The 15,661-nt window shown below is 43.1% G+C and overlaps 1 protein-coding gene across 4 annotated transcripts in view; it reads left to right on the plus strand.

Moving 5' to 3' along the window:
- The window catches only part of LOC147304460 (CMP-N-acetylneuraminate-beta-galactosamide-alpha-2,3-sialyltransferase 1-like), a 115,836-nt gene that overhangs the window by 78,147 nt on the left and 22,028 nt on the right, over nt 1-15,661 (plus strand). The window lies entirely within an intron of this gene.

Consider the following 15,661-nt stretch of genomic DNA (forward strand, 5'->3'; position numbering starts at 1 on the left):
AATGTCTCTTACTGTGTGAGGGCCTTGGCAAGCGTTTACACTGCTAAGGTGGGTGAAGGTGTCACGAAGTCATACTTGGCTGAATTAAAGGGCTTGGCTAAGCTCAGTGGCAAAACCTATGAGGAAGTATTGAAAGAGATGATATCACAAATCTGTGAGACAACTGAGAATACAGATGAGGCACCTTCTGTCTTACATGATAGCATTGTTGATGAGACACCAATACCACAGCCCCAGTTGCTTTCAGGTCCCTCAAGGGTAAGCAGTGACCAAGGTGTCTCAACTCCAGTTCCACCCTTGCGTGTACAGAAGCCTTCAATAGTGATTAGTGATGTAAATCCCCCTGAAGTTCAGAAGGTCGTTGTTGAGCATATTTTAAGGAAGGATGACATTGGATCACAGATCCATTCTTCAATGCGCATCCGTTCCTTCTCAGGGAAAACTCCCAGGCCTAACAATGAGACAGACTATGAGACTTGGCGCTCACACATTGAGCTGCTTTTAAGTGACCCCAGTATGACCCATCTGCAGGTGTCCAGGAAGATTTTAGAGAATTTGCTTCCACCTGCAGTTGATGTGGTGAAGTGCTTGAGTCCCAGCGCACCCCCAGTAGCCTATCTGCAGTTGCTCGATTCAGCCTTCGGCGCTGTAGAGGATGGTGAGGAGCTTTTTGCTCAGTTCATGAATACCCTTCAGGACCCAGGCGAGAAACCATCAGCTTTCCTCCATCGTTTACAGCTAGCACTAAATTTAGCAGTAAAAAGGGGGGGTATTCCACCTGATGATGTAGACAAACATCTCCTCAAGCAGTTTTGTAGGGGGTGTTGGGATAGTGGATTGCTCTCCAGTCTGCAACTTGAACACAAGAAAAACTGTCCACCGTCATTTTCAGAGCTCTTGCTAATGTTGCGTACCGAAGAAGATAGACAAGCTGCAAAGGTTGATAGGATGAAAAAGCACATTGGTTCATCAAAACGAGTATCTGTCCATGCTCAGAGTTCCTGTGTTTGTGCAGGCGTAAGAGAAAGCCCACAGTGTGGTCCGAAAGCTATTGAGGAACTTCAAAAGCAGATAGCTAGCTTGCAGAGTCAGCTAGCCTCATTTGCATCACAGGAAAAGCTAAGTGAGCGTGCCAACAAGAAACCGGTTAAAAAGACAACCTGTAAATCGAAAATGGACAACACACATCAAGAAGTGCATCGATTAGCCGGAGTAAAACAGACAGGCAGGCCCAGGCCTTGGTATTGTTTTCACTGTGGGGAAGATGGGCATATTGCCACTTCTTGTACAAACCCTGCAAATTCTGCACTAGTTATTGAAAAGAAGAAGCAGTTGGAGAGGAGGCAGCACGCGTGGGAAAGTCAAAGTTGTCCCAGCGACTCCAGTTCACCTTTAAACTAGATCCAGTCTCTGTTGTGGGACAGACAGAGGCTGAAGAACATGCGCAGCGTCCCACAGACGTAAAGATTGTCAGCAAAGCAGGCAAGTGTGTGGATCTAGAGCACTCCAGTAGTGAAAAGCAATCCTTCAGGCTTCCAAAGGGTCTGATTGGTACCAGGAGCACTGCTGAAGTGATAATTGAAGGTAAAACATTTAGTTGTCTGCTAGATACCGGCTCGCAAGTGACTACTATCCCCCAATCCTTTTATGAACAACACATGTCAGTGCAGGACATCAAGCCTCTCTATGACCTCTTGGAGGTTGAAGGGGCGAATGGACAGGCTGTACCTTATTTGGGCTACATTGAAACTACTGTCACTTTTCCAAAAGAATTTCTTGGTATGTCTATTGAGGTGCCCACATTAGCTCTCATAGTTCCTGACGTTCGAGCTACCTCAGGGTCCTACTTACTCATAGGGACAAATACACTTGATGTGTTGTATGACATTTATTGCAAAGCTAATCCAGGAGATCCCAAGACATTTCCTCACGGCTACAAAGCGGTCATTAAGGTGCTTGAACTCAGACACAATCAGTCTAACGTCAGTCACCATGGTGTTGTAAAACTGAAGGGCAGAATCTCTCAGGTTGTCCCAGCAGGGGCCACAGTGGTTTTGGAGGGTGTCTCTACTGCCAGCGGTCTTCAGCATGAACAATCAGTTGTTGTTGAGCAGCCTTCCAGTTCCTCTCTACCTGGTGGTCTGCTAGTGAACACTTGTCTGGTTGACCTGTCCAAACAACGACCCTTTAGGCTTCCAGTTGTGATTACCAACCAATCTGAACATGACATTGTCATTCCTGCTAAATGTCAAATTGCTGACATTAGCGCTTACCAATGTATTTTGTCAAAGGGACAGAGTGTGGTTAACTTGCAAAAGGCAGATCTCACTCAAGAGGCCAATTGTAACTTCAACTTTGGAGAGTCCCCAATCCCTCCCGAGTGGAAGGGTCGTATCACACGACTCCTTAACAACATGCCAGATGTATTTGCGCAACATGACTTGGACTTTGGAAGAACCGACAAGGTGACTCACCACATCAAGCTCTCAGACGAGGCTCCTTTCAAACACCGTGCTCGTCCGCTACACCCTCAAGACATTGAGGCTGTCCGTAGGCACATTCAAGAGCTTCTTGATACAGGTGTAATCAGAGAGTCCGAGTCTCCCTTCTCTTCGCCCATTGTGGTAGTCCGTAAAAAGAATGGCCAGGTCCGGTTGTGCATAGACTACAGAAAACTCAACCTTCAGACAATAAAGGATGCTTACACGCTTCCTAAGCTTGAAGACACCTTCGCGGCTCTCTCTGGTTCCCAGTGGTTTTCTGTGCTTGACCTAAAGTCTGGATATTATCAAATCGAGGTAGATGAAGTGGATAAACCCAAGACGGCCTTTGTCTGCCCTTTGGGCTTCTGGGAATTTAACCGCATGCCGCAAGGCTTGACAAATGCGCCAAGCACATTCCAAAGATTAATGGAGAAGTGCATGGGGGATATGCATTTGAAAGAGGTGCTAGTTTTCCTCGACGACTTGATAGTGTTCTCAAAGACCCTGGAAGAACATGAAACAAGGTTGTTGGAGGTGCTCACTCGGTTGAGAGAGTTTGGATTAAAGTTATCACCTGAAAAGTGTGTGTTTTTCCAGACCTCAGTGCGGTACCTGGGACACATAGTGTCCAGAAATGGAGTTGAGACAGATCCAGAGAAAATCTCTGCCCTTCGTACTTGGCCAGTTCCTCAGACCCTCAGGGAATTGCGATCTTTTCTTGGGTTCGCTGGCTATTATCGAAGGTTCGTAAAAGACTATTCCAGCATTGTGAAGCCCCTCAATGATCTGACTCAGGGCTATCCTCAATCAACCAAAAGGGGTAGATCAAGAGACAGCCAAGAGCATTATCACCATCCCAAAGAGCCGTTTGGGAACCGTTGGACATCAGCTTGCCAGCAGGCATTTGAGTCAGTTATTGAAAAGCTGACAACTGCCCCTGTCCTAGGGTTCGCTGACCCTCAAAAGCCTTATGTGCTCCACACTGATGCTAGCACTACAGGCCTTGGTGCTGTCTTGTACCAGGAGCAGGAAGGGCAGTTACGTGTCATAGCCTATGCAAGCAGAGGGCTGTCGCATAGCGAGTCTCGATACCCAGCGCACAAATTAGAGTTTTTGGCGCTTAAGTGGTCAGTAACAGAAAAGTTTAGTGACTACCTATATGGGAATCACTTTACTGTTGTCACTGATAGCAATCCCTTGACGTACATATTGACGACTGCAAAACTTGATGCAACGAGCTACAGATGGCTCGCAGCTTTGTCTACGTTCACATTCAAGCTGCTGTATCGTCCTGGGAAGCAAAACTGGGATGCGGATGGGTTATCCCGTAGACCCCACGGAGCTCTTGTGGATGATCTGAAATCCCAGAAAGAGAGGGAGCGCATTTTCCAGTTCACTCAGGGTCATCTCGCTGATCTTGAAAATCTCGAGGAAGCCAACCAAGCGGTTGTGAAAGCCATTTGTGAAAGACAGTCAGTGTATAGCGCCAGCTCTGTTAATCCGAGTTTGGATGGCTGTGTTACTCTTGTTGAAACTCTTGCTATGTCCTCTGATGCTGTGCCTGACTGCTATGGACAAGAAGATGAGTTTGGAGGATTGCCTGTTATTCCTCAACTGACTGAGGCTGAGTTGATGGATAAACAGAGAGCTGACCAATGTCTAAGGCATGTCATATCCCAACTTGAGCATGGGGTAAGCCCACCGCCTACTTTAAGGGGTGAACTTCCAGATCTTCCACTCCTACTTCGAGAGGTTGGTCGGTTTCAGCTTATAAATGGCATCTTATACCGGAGACGCCAGCTCGGGTCTCGGGTATCTCACCAGCTAGTACTGCCCCCAGAGCTCAGAGAGACTGTTTTGAGCAGTCTGCATGACCATATAGGTCATATGGGCATTGAGCGCACATTAGATCTCGTTAGGGCCAGATTCTATTGGCCCAGAATGGCCTTGGATGTAGAGAGGAAAATAAAGACCTGTGGTAGATGTGTGCGCAGAAAGGCGTTGCCTGACAGAGCTGCACCGTTAGTCAACATCAGTACCACAAGGCCACTGGAACTGGTTTGTATGGACTTCCTCTCTCTCGAACCAGACAAAAGTGGAGCTAAAGACATCCTTGTGATCACTGATCACTTTACTAAGTATGCAATTGCTATACCAACATGCAATCAAAAGGCTCGCACAGTAGCTAAGTGCCTATGGGACAATTTTATTGTGCATTACGGGTTCCCAGAAAAGTTGCACAGTGATCAGGGACCTGATTTTGAGTCTCGCACAATAAAAGAGCTCTGTCAGATGGCTGGCATACAGAAGGTTAGAACTACTCCCTACCATCCCAGAGGAAATCCAGTGGAGCGGTTCAATCGCACATTGCTGGACATGCTAGGCACTCTTCAAAACAAAGACAAGTCTCACTGGCGTGATTTTGTGAAGCCCCTTGTTCATGCTTATAATTGCACCAGGAATGAGGTGACTGGATTTGCACCGTACGAGCTTATGTTCGGTCGCCAGCCTCGCCTGCCGGTGGATTTGGCTTTTGGGCTGCCGGTGAAAGAGGAGCAACAGATTTCACACTCACAGTACGTGCAAAATCTGAAATCCCACTTACAAGAGAGTTACAAGGTAGCTACTGGAAATGTTGCCAAGATAGCAGAAAAGAATAAATCCAGATTTGACAGGCGTGTGACTATTTCAGATCTGGAGGTAGGGGACAGAGTATTAGTCAGAAATGTCCGCATTCGTGGAAAAAACAAGATTGCAGACAAGTGGGAGGCAGCCATCTACATAGTCGTAAGCAGAGCAGGATCCCTTCCAGTGTATACTGTGAGACCTGAGAAGAAAGATGGTCCACTGCGGACATTGCATAGGGACCTATTACTCCCTTGTGGCTATCTCCCCAACGAGAGTAGTGACAAGCCTGTAGGGCAGACACAAAGACGCAGGCCAGCAACACGTCTCAGTCCAGTTGCAGACTCCGATCAATTCTCAGAGGCTGAGGATGAGATTTTCCCCAATTACTGGTTCAGAGACGCCCCCAGTTCTGAGATACCTACGATCACCATTCATCAAGAAACGCACCCTTATTTATCAGTGTCTTCTGGGGAAGATGCACAACTTCCAGAATTTTGTCCCTCAGTTAAAGGTTCTACTGCTCGATATCCAAGCTGCAATCCACAGACTGACCAGTTATGTAACTTACCTGTTGACAGTCCAGATTCAGCAACTCTTCCAGTGTCTGAGAGTCACTGTCATGACACAGAAATCGTGAGCGATGACCAAAATCCACCAGCAGAGATGGAGACCGAAAGGATTGCACCTGGAAGTGATTGTCATGACTTGAATCCCGGGTTATCTTCTCTTGCTCCAAACCTGTCTACGGATGTTGAGGCGGCAGGTCGAACTGAAATGGGATTGTCAAATGAGTCACCAACAGATGAATCTCCTGAAGAGCTCTCAGTAGACCGGACACTGATTGGAAGCCAAGACCAACCTGGTTCTGCTAGACGATCAAATAGGGAGCGAGAACCGCCTAAACGCCTTCAGTATGTGAAACTTGGGCATCCACTTATAGCGGTGGTGCAATCTCTGTTCCAGGGTTTAACCACGGCTTTTACAGACATTTTGGATGAGGGTTATCACCCATTAGATTGCCCTGTCCAGACCCATCAGACAGTAATTACCCAACCATTGCCATGCAACGGGGCGTGCATGAGTTCAGTGGGGGAGGTTGTAGCCCAGCTAGAAAAAAAGAGCAGTGGAAAGTAGTTTTTTTTTCATGTATAATGTAAAGAATTTAGTCATTTCTTTTTTTTTCTTTTATGTTTAAAGGAAGATGTGGACCAATAAGATTATCTGTTGTCATTTAACTTGGCCAATCATTAATGAGCTCCCAGTGACCCTTGCTGTTGACCTTGATCACATGATTTCCTGTGTTGCCATTTCGTTCCTGTTCATATAATGCCATGTGCCAGAGAAACTAATGTTCCCGAAGTCGAATCGCTAGGAGTTAAAAGCAAGTCTGCTGCAGTTGTTTTTGGTTGTTCAGAGTTTCACCCTGTCAACGGATGGCTCGACAGACGGACCCAGTCTGAAGCAAGCCCCATTGAGGAGCAGTGATTCCACAGTTCCAGTTAACTGGATGGCGAGCCAACCCGAAATTGAAAAGGATTTGCCAAGGTTTTATTGAAGCCAAAGTTTCGTTCCCATTGAAGCTTCAGATACCTGCAGGACTACGAACTTTCTTCCTTCATCGGAGTGTGGTAGGACAAACATTAAACAAACTGAACGGGCCCCAACGATCCATCAGTTATCAGACATTATCCACTCATATAATTGACTCAGAGAAAGCTGTATGCGCGCACTTTTATTTAGTTTATTTTGGGGGAAATATTTTGTATTTTATTTTATTGTTTTTTCATTACATTGTTGCAGCTGCTGTGTGTCAAATATAACAAATTTGTGAACAGTATATTGTGGTGTGGTCTCTTCTTATTGGTGTTTATACCTTGGGCTCCTGCCGATCCTAGATCTTCTGATACTGGCTAGTGGGAGTTCGGTCATTCTTAATAATAATTCACAAGTTGGGTTACAAAAGACTAATATACTGCGCATAAAAATTAAAGGAACACTGTGATAGGGACCCAACACACACACAGGATTTCATGCAAGTGCAGGTCCGTTTTATTTTGTTTTAGCAACTGTTTTCGGTACCAGTCACTCCGTAACAGCTGCTCCATTCCACACACCCTCCTCCGTCTCCGCCGTCACTATATATACACAGAGAAGAAGAAGATCATTACAGTGAGTGCTCACACCTGCCCTCTCTGCCACACCTCAGCGCCGCTCTGAGAGCTCACAGTACCACCCCTCCACTGCAGCAGGCCCGAGACCACATCCCTGCCACAAACACTTTTTATCAGAGCAGATATGAGATGTGGTATGGAGCTTGGCAATTTGGAAGGGGTTCAGGATATTGCTGCTATTCCTTCAAATCCATCAGAGCCAGTGGATGTGGTTTGGGTATCTACCTTCTAACTGAGGTGTTTGACCTTCTGAGGAGGTCCCAGTAGGTCAAACCAACCAAGGATTATATCCCTCGTTTGGCTTGGGAACACCTTGGTGTACCCTCAGATGAGCTGGAGAGAGGCGGTCTGGGCTTGTCTGCTTAGATTGCTACCCAGCAATGGATGGATAAAGATTGGAAAGAACCATGAAAGAGTAGTCAGTTCTGCTTAGATTCCCAACTGAATGAAGGGACCTGAAAATATCTCCATGGCAGCCATAATAACAGCTCACCTTAGCTTGTTCTGAAGTTCTTTTCTTGTGTGAAGTGTTTTGTACCATGGGCTTATAAATGAGCCTTTTTTAATTCGGTGAAATGCAGTCATACTCAGTCTTTCAGCACAAGTGTTGAAAGCCTTACTAAAATGCTTATACAGCCATAAAACAACATGGGCAGAGGGACAAGTATCTGAGTTATGCTTTAACAAAGCAGCTACATGTAAGAAACAATTGCTGTGACATTATTAACCCTCTATTGCACGACTTTTTAATTTTTGGGGAAAAAAATATTTCTCCCTATTTTGGGGAAGCTTTAGGGTTCCTAATAATATATCAATCATAAAATTTGACACCCAGACAAGAATAAGTGAAGCTGAGCACAGCGATACTCTTATGAATTCCCCACATCTTTCTTTGTTGTCTTAAGGTCAAGGAAAAGACAAGAAGGCTTTTTTGAGTCTTCAGTTGTACCCAGCTCTGCTTTCATTAGCCAGGCTTGCTGAAAGTCTTTAAATTTATTTGCTGAGCTCTGAACTCCTAAAGGATGAAGTTTAATGTAGATCGATCAGATTCTGTTTAGTTGTTTTTCTGCCAAATACGAAAGAAAATTAAAGAAGAAATATGGAGTGATGGAGGGGTCGAAATGCTTTGCAGCTTAAATAGACTGCCAAATTGGTTGTTTCGATATATGATTTAATGCTAACACTAATACAGTATATACAATCTTTAATTATTTAGCAGCCGATTATATTTTAACTGAATGAAGAAAAAAGAGGAATCCCCTAAAATCTGTATATATAATGGCAAGAAATTTAATTTGGGATGTGAAACGTGCTTTTATAAAGCAAAGCCAGTTTTGTCCACTTTGTGCTACGCATAAAGATTTACAACAGAAACACAAGGAGATACTGTATCTTCTGAGGGGATGCAGTTCAGCTTGTCACACAGAGTATGATAATGAGGAGATGTATGGGTTTGTGTGTGTGTGCTTGTGAAGGTGAATGCCTGTGTGTGTAAAGGAGAGAAAGAATGAAGTCATAGTGGGTCTGGTGGATGTGTGCAATAACCTATCCTGCGGATTCCTCAACATTTCCCCCAAATTGTGTTGTAATTCAGTCAAAAGATTATTCTTGCTTATAGTTAGTTTCCATTCCATCACTTTTCCATCCAAAGGTTAATAACTGCTCATCGAGTGTGATGTACAAGATGAGGGAGGCTTCGTTAGTGCTCACTTAACAAGTCTGAGTGCTCATTATGTGTTTGCACATTCTACAAGTTGAGGGCTGCTTTAACAAGAAGTGTGAGGTGAGGTGAGGGAGTGTGCACGGGTGTGTTTGCTGTGTCAGGGAAAGGACATTAATGGTTGTTGGCTGTCCTGGTGAATGCCTATTAGATGAAGAATTGATTGAAACATCCTGCTACTTAACTATAAAAAGCTCACAGTGTAGTAGCCAAGCTTTCTTTGGGTGTCCACAGAGCAGACTGCTGCTATACATCAGACCGTGCTCGGAAGGCAGGTAGATAATATCAGCTGTCGTTCCAGGACAACTGCAAGCTATTTACTATACCGAGCAGGCGGTGCCAGACTGTTGTAGAGACATCATAAGGGAGAGATATGGCTCAGAGAATCCTGAAATGTAATCTATGGGTGGATTTTACAATCGTACAGATGGTGTTAGAAATATAACTTCCAGGAGCGAAGAAAATGCTTCCAAGCATATCAAATATGACAGGTTATTCTATGCATGCAGTGTTTATGTTCCAACTAGCGTAAAAATAAATGTTATCTTAGAAAATGCTTACAAATGACAACGGTGGTTGCTCATATAAAAAAGTGTAAAACAAAGAGGTCAGATACAGACAGATGTTTATAAGTAATGTGTGTCAACTTAAAGATTCGCATTATTTTTTATTCATTGCTCTGAATGATGTCAGTAAAAAGCAGATATTTCTTAATCTGTTGTTTTTAAGGCAAACAGCTTTGGCTCCTCCCACCTACTGTTCAACTCTTTTGTTTACCAGGGCAGCAAATCAGAAGCTGGTTTAAAGGCAATGGAAGGGGTGATGAAACAACTTCTTTCAGACATAAGGTCAAGATTTATTTTTTATTTTTTTTAATTCTGAGTCATTCACAGCTATTCCAAGAATAGAAAATATGGGGCTGAAAATGAGCATAATTGGTGTCCTTTAAAACACTGGGACATCTCTTCTTTTGTCTCAGTTCTTGCCTCATTCGTGGTCCCATAGCTTTACTCATTCGATAAAAATGTAAATTGCGATTATTGGTCAGTGGAAACTTAACTGTTAGGTTTTAAAAAATGTACAGACACTCGGGTTTTCAAAGGAAAGCAGCAGCAATGTGGAGAATAGAGAGGATTCTGAAACACCAGTGACCTTTAAAGTGTTAGTCAGCTATTACATGCTGCGTGATCCGTAAGCATCAGGCTGCCTTATGGAACTCTGGGGTTCTTGGCTGTGAGCATTTTGGGTGCAAATACATAATAATTGGACAAGTAATGTGCAACCACATGCCGGCAGGCAAACAGTCCTGATATTAAAGATGTCATTATTCATTTATCAGCCTCACACTCCTGTTTTTATCCTTTTTTAAGTAAGTAAATAAACAATTTAAAAATACAATTCCACACACTCACGGACCGGGACCTGCACATTTGCAGGTTTTCACTTCTAGCCTGAGTGCAAACTGAAGTCCATCTGATTCCAGTGATGTTTCAGTCTCAAGGCTATCAGTTGTCTTGACTGAAAATATGAAGACGTACAGTAACAATGTAAATATATTATCTTAACTGAGCCTAGACCAGTGTTGGGGTCGTTACGTAAAAGCAGGGAAGTATTACACGTTACTTGTTACCTTTCGTAAAAGTAATACATTACATTACTCCAGAGAAAGCAGTTTGTTACACTACTTGTTACATTACTTTCACGCTACTCTGTAAAATGATCTGAAATATGCTGTCACATGATTAGCAGTTAACAATATAAATCTTAGGCTGCAGTCCCACGCACCAGCAGAAATTCCCATCCAGTCGAGGACACACATAGAATGTTTTTTTTTATATTTACACAATAAAATGATGACCATGATCGTTACTGTCATTTCTACAGTAAAAACATGAACAAATAGAAATGGAGGCTGCGAGGCTGACTGCCCATCATTGCCTTTGTTACCAGTTCAAGTTCAGGCTGCTGCTGCTCGGCTGGAGTCGGCATGCACTCAACTTTATCATCACTCTGGGTTCTTGGCTAGAGTGATGATAAAGTTGGCACCGTGCACTTAGCACTGTTGCCTCACAGCAAGAAGGTCCTGAGTTCAATTCCACCATCAGGCCGGAGTCTTTCTGTGTGGAGTTTGCATGTTCTCCCCATGTTTGCATGGGTACTCTGGCTTCCTCCCACTTTCCAAAGACATGCAGTTAGTGGGGATAGGTCAACTGGAAACTCTAAATTGCCCATATGTGTGAATGTTTGTTTGTCTCTATGTGTTAGCCCTTCGACAGACTGGCAGCCTGTCCAGGGTGTACCCTGCCTCTTGCCCTAAGACAGCTGGGATAGGGTCCAGCCCCTGGAGCCTATCCCAGCTCCAGGGGCTGAAAAGAATAAGCAGAAGAGAATGGATGGATGCATTTTGCCCCTGTTATTTTTGATTTTTTTAGACATTTAAGCTATAAAATTGTGCAAAAAAGTGTTCAAATGCTGCATACAAAATAATTAGAATGTAAGAAATGTGTCTGATGCTTAAAACTCAAGGGAGAGGACCCTCAGACTTGCCGGCTAATGTGGCTCTCCCATTGATCTCACAAGCTTTAAACTACTCTGAGGAGTTCCAAGATATCAGCTAACATTAGCAACACTGATTAGCAAGCCACATCCACAAGCTGTATGGGTGTGTACACAGGTACAGGTAGCAGGCACGGTCTGTGGGGACTGACTCACCTCAAGCGGTTGTTAGAGGAACTGCAGTGCCTGGCACTTCCATGTTGGGTTCATTTCTTAGCTTGGTCCACACTTACGGACTGATAACATCTTTAGGAACTGGCACCAGATGAACCGATCATCGCTGAACCACACAGACAACAAACTTTCAGTCACTGTTTGATTTCATCCATAAATAAACATTCAATAAGTTACGATGCCATGAATTGATAAGCACAAAGCAGCTGTTAATCCACACTGTCAGGTTTGCTGCAGTGTTAAACCCACGCAGTGCTCCTGTTTGAAATGAAATGCTTCAACTCCAGAAAACCATCTGAGGTGGAAAAAAATTCAAATGAATCCTGTAAATATATGCACATTTCAACCTGCCTCTTCGATTTGAGCCACTAAACTTGAGTGAGGCTGGTTGATGCTCAAATTACTGCATTTATTTATTTTTTTAAACTTATAAGCCTCATTCACCTCTGCTATAAATACCACTTAAGAGATCTGTCATAAATAAAAAGATTTCCTCTCTGATTTTCCTCCCTTCACTGAGAATGAGTTATGTGTCCTGTTTTTATGCATTCCCTTAAAACACTGTTGACATTTTATAATTTCCTGAATCTAATTTCCTGAATCTATCTATCCTGAAGCAACTCTATGTTGCTTCAGGATCTGAATATTAACTATTGTTTGATCGGTTCAAAAAGATATCAGTCAGAGCCATTAAATACGTTTTTTAGGCGGTTTTTTTTTGCCCATTGATGTCTTCTGTCTTTTCCTGGGTATTTGTGGGTTTCCTGTGCATGAGATGGGCTTTTCAAAGGCCCACTACATCTGCTTTGGTTTGTTTCAAGCCCATCTGGTGCAAATTTCCAGTGCCAAAGGGGTAGTTGAAGCATAAGTTGAATATTGATTGAATATTGTCTGATATATTTGCTTCCTTAACATAGCTGACTCCACACGCACGCCACAACATTAAGTGAGCGAGCAGCCCACAACAAGGTGGCTTGTTGTGTGCCCATACACATTTGCATTCATGTAGTACTGACCTCTGTAGAGATGCATGGCAACATGTATGCAGAGGCTGAAAAATGAAGCCAACACAGAAGTGCTAAAAACTGCAGTTCCTTTAACAACCACTTGTCAGTTCCCATTTAAAGATGATGACTGACTGATAACCCCGCCCTGTCCTCCAAATATGGTCACAAACCGACACATGCTACGCAGCCAAAACGTTAACAAGTCTACAAAGTGGGGAATAATGTCACCAGTGGTTACGTCTATCTTTTACATCTACACACATCTTTTCTATGTGCACAGCAGGTCTTCAGACGAATCACGTCCATTCTTCTAGTTAAAATGAGTAGCAATTTTCTACTATTGAGAGAAAGATGATAGAAAAGTGCCTCACAGTGCCTGCACTGGTTTTGTAAGATGTTAAATTAGATATAGTTTGCTGTTGGGGTTATTTCTGGGAAGATGGAGCAGGGTCTGTTTTCCTATTGTGTGTCAGTGGAAAAGGAACAATATCTGCATCGAATTCTATTAAAGCCTAATCTTGATTCCAGTTGTCTCCCAAACACCTGCATAATAGCTGGGATGTAAATTAAGGGCTAAGAAAAGCTAACACAAAGTAATGTGGTGCAGATGAAGAATATATCTGAATGCACTGCAGGAGTAATGAAGTCTTCACATTTTACTATTTGGTGTTGCTTGGCCCTCTTCGGCATACTTTTTCATCTGCTCTCGACGGGATGCATCCATTTGTAGGGCAATTTTAAAACTCCCAGATGCTGCAGTTACCATTAAGGAAGAAATCTACCAAAGTATTCCTGTCAAAAAGTGCTTTTCTTCTAGTGACATATTGCACCATAAAGCCTATCATCAGTGCTTCTCTTCTTCCATACTTGACAGTTTGAGCTCAGTCAGAGCCATAAACCTAGTTTGTTATACATGAACCTCATCAAAGTAACAAAGGACTACCAAACAGCTGTTGAAACCTGACTGTTTTTTCCCTGAAATGGTACCATTACTTACAAATAGAAAATAAACCAATGCTTCTTCTGTCACGTCAAGTATAAAGTAGACTAAACAGTGTCTTTAGGAGTTCTGTAGGTGTATTAATATGAATGGAGATATTATGTAGTTTAAATGCTTTATGTATCATAATATTCAGTGGTGTGCTGTTAATAACCGCAGTCACATCTGGTGCCGCAGCTTTATTACTAGTAACACAGCACTCTCCTCTGTGAGTAACTGCCATTCCTACCGCTCCACAGCTACTTTTGTCATCTGTTGCATTAACACTGTCTTCGTTTTCATGAGCTTGTTTAATGTTTGATGCTTTTTTATAAAAGGCTTAATGGTTCAATTACATATTTACAGTTACAGCTACATATACTTTATTCTTAGACTCAATGGCTTTGCACGAATAACAGTTCAAAATTATTCTCATTGATGCTTGCTCAGGTTCTCGGTGCAGCCCCTCAGTTTATCCATTGTTTAGAACGAACCTTTTTAGCTGCTTTCCCTTTAGCTGAACTTTCTTCTGATTGGCTCCCCGATGTAAACAGATGATCTAATGGTATGTGTGTGGTGCCTTTGGTGATCCCACCTCGAGCTCTCTGAGACGACCAAATCTATTCTAATTTACATCATACAGATTCAAAAGTTAAAAGCTAAAAACTGAATTTTTAGAGCAGCCTGATGCCCGAGCTTTTGGGCTTTAGAAACTACTTCAACACTGGCTGACCTCATTAGTAAACGTTTCCCATGTGTAGCATAATCATCCAGCCTTCTCATAGTATTTTGTGTGTGTGTGCTTGCTGCCTGTATGTTGAGTGTTTTTTACAAGACAAGGACATGGGCAATTTGTTTCATTTTTTATGTATATCATACCAAATCACAAAAACAGTTGCCTCAAAGCCCTTTATATCGTAAGGTAAAAACTCTACAATATTACCAAGAAAACAGAGAATATCCTAATAATCATATAACCCTGTATGGGCAAGCACTATGGCAACAGTGAGAAAGAAAAACTCCCTTTTAACAGCAAGAAACCCCCAGCAAAACCAGACGCAGGAACAGGCAGCCATCTGCCTCAACAAGCTGGGGTGAGTGGATGAAGACAGGACAAAGACAGGCTCTGGGTGATACAGTACTATAAATAAAAGGGGGTTGTTTCAAATCAGTTCAATTCAGTTTTAGATAATAGTGCCAGATCACAGCAACAGTCACCTCATCCTACAATAATACAGAGCAAACCCAGCAGTCAAACAACCACCTTTGAGCAAACACTTGGCGACAGTGGGAAGGAAAAAAGGTCGATGCTAGTATACTGGAGAAGAGAGTCAACCCATTAGTTGAAACTCAGATTCAGGGGAAACAATGCTGTTGTCGTCCTGACTGTGGATCTTTGGCTGGACCGTTCCTTACAGGCAGGAGTAAAGTCATTTGAAAAGGACTCAGAGTAGAGCTGCTACTCCTCCACATGGATAGGAGCCAGCTGGTTCAGGCATGATGCCAACTGGGCACCTCTGGGTGAGGTGTTCTGGGCATGTCCTACTGGGAAGAGGCCTGGGATGGACCCCAGATAAGCTGTTTGATGTGAAAGGGAGGCTTAGGCTGCTGCGTCTGTGACCTAGTACCAGATAAGTTGCTAAAGATGGATGGATGGATATTTAAGGATCAAAATCATTTGCCATATCAAATTAAAAATAAGTTCATGAGGTTTTAAAAGAAGGTTTTCTGAGAAAAAAGAGGGAATTTCCAATTTTTATATGTTCAAATACCTGAAATTCACTAAAGAATTGAAATATTCTACTACCATATCCGGTCTAAAATAAAAAATAATATAATATCTTAAGCCCTGGGCCAAGCATTTCAGCACCAATTAGAAGTAAAGTAACAGTCATCCGCTCGGGAAATATTTTCCAGATGCTGCAACCGCTTTCTTAAATTTT

This window comes from Aulonocara sp. 'chitande type north' Nkhata Bay, linkage group LG22 (assembly GCF_057382095.1).
Source record: "Aulonocara sp. 'chitande type north' Nkhata Bay isolate Kocher_YH1m ecotype deep benthic linkage group LG22, A_spYH_male_GT1.1, whole genome shotgun sequence".
NCBI classification, from domain to species: domain Eukaryota; kingdom Metazoa; phylum Chordata; class Actinopteri; order Cichliformes; family Cichlidae; genus Aulonocara; species Aulonocara sp. 'chitande type north' Nkhata Bay.